Genomic DNA, 346 nt, shown 5'->3' on the forward strand with positions numbered 1-346 from the left:
CGAGCGGACCAATCCGTGGCCGAGAGCTCGGGAGCGGGGCACCAATCCTCGGGCGGGCTAATCCGCGGCCAGGAGCTCGAGCGGACCAATCCGCTGCCGGGAGCTCGAGCCGTGTGCCCGCCCCCGAGCACGGGATTGGCGGTGGGAACCTCCGGCGCGGTGCGCGGCAGCCCGGGTCTCCGCCCCGCGGGCCCGCCCGGGACCAGAGTCGGCCCTCGAGGCCGGTGGGGCCGGGAACTGGGATTCCGGCCGAAGACGGCTAGTGTTGTGTGTGGCGCGGTCTGTCAGCCGCCCTAGCGGGCGGGAGGCTCCGCGGGTTGTGGACTGCAGGCCTGAGCGGGGGCGG

The sequence above is a fragment of the Mirounga leonina genome, unplaced genomic scaffold (genome assembly GCF_011800145.1).
Source record: "Mirounga leonina isolate KUSES-001 unplaced genomic scaffold, KU_Mleo_1.0 Mir_152, whole genome shotgun sequence".
Lineage (NCBI taxonomy): Eukaryota > Metazoa > Chordata > Mammalia > Carnivora > Phocidae > Mirounga > Mirounga leonina.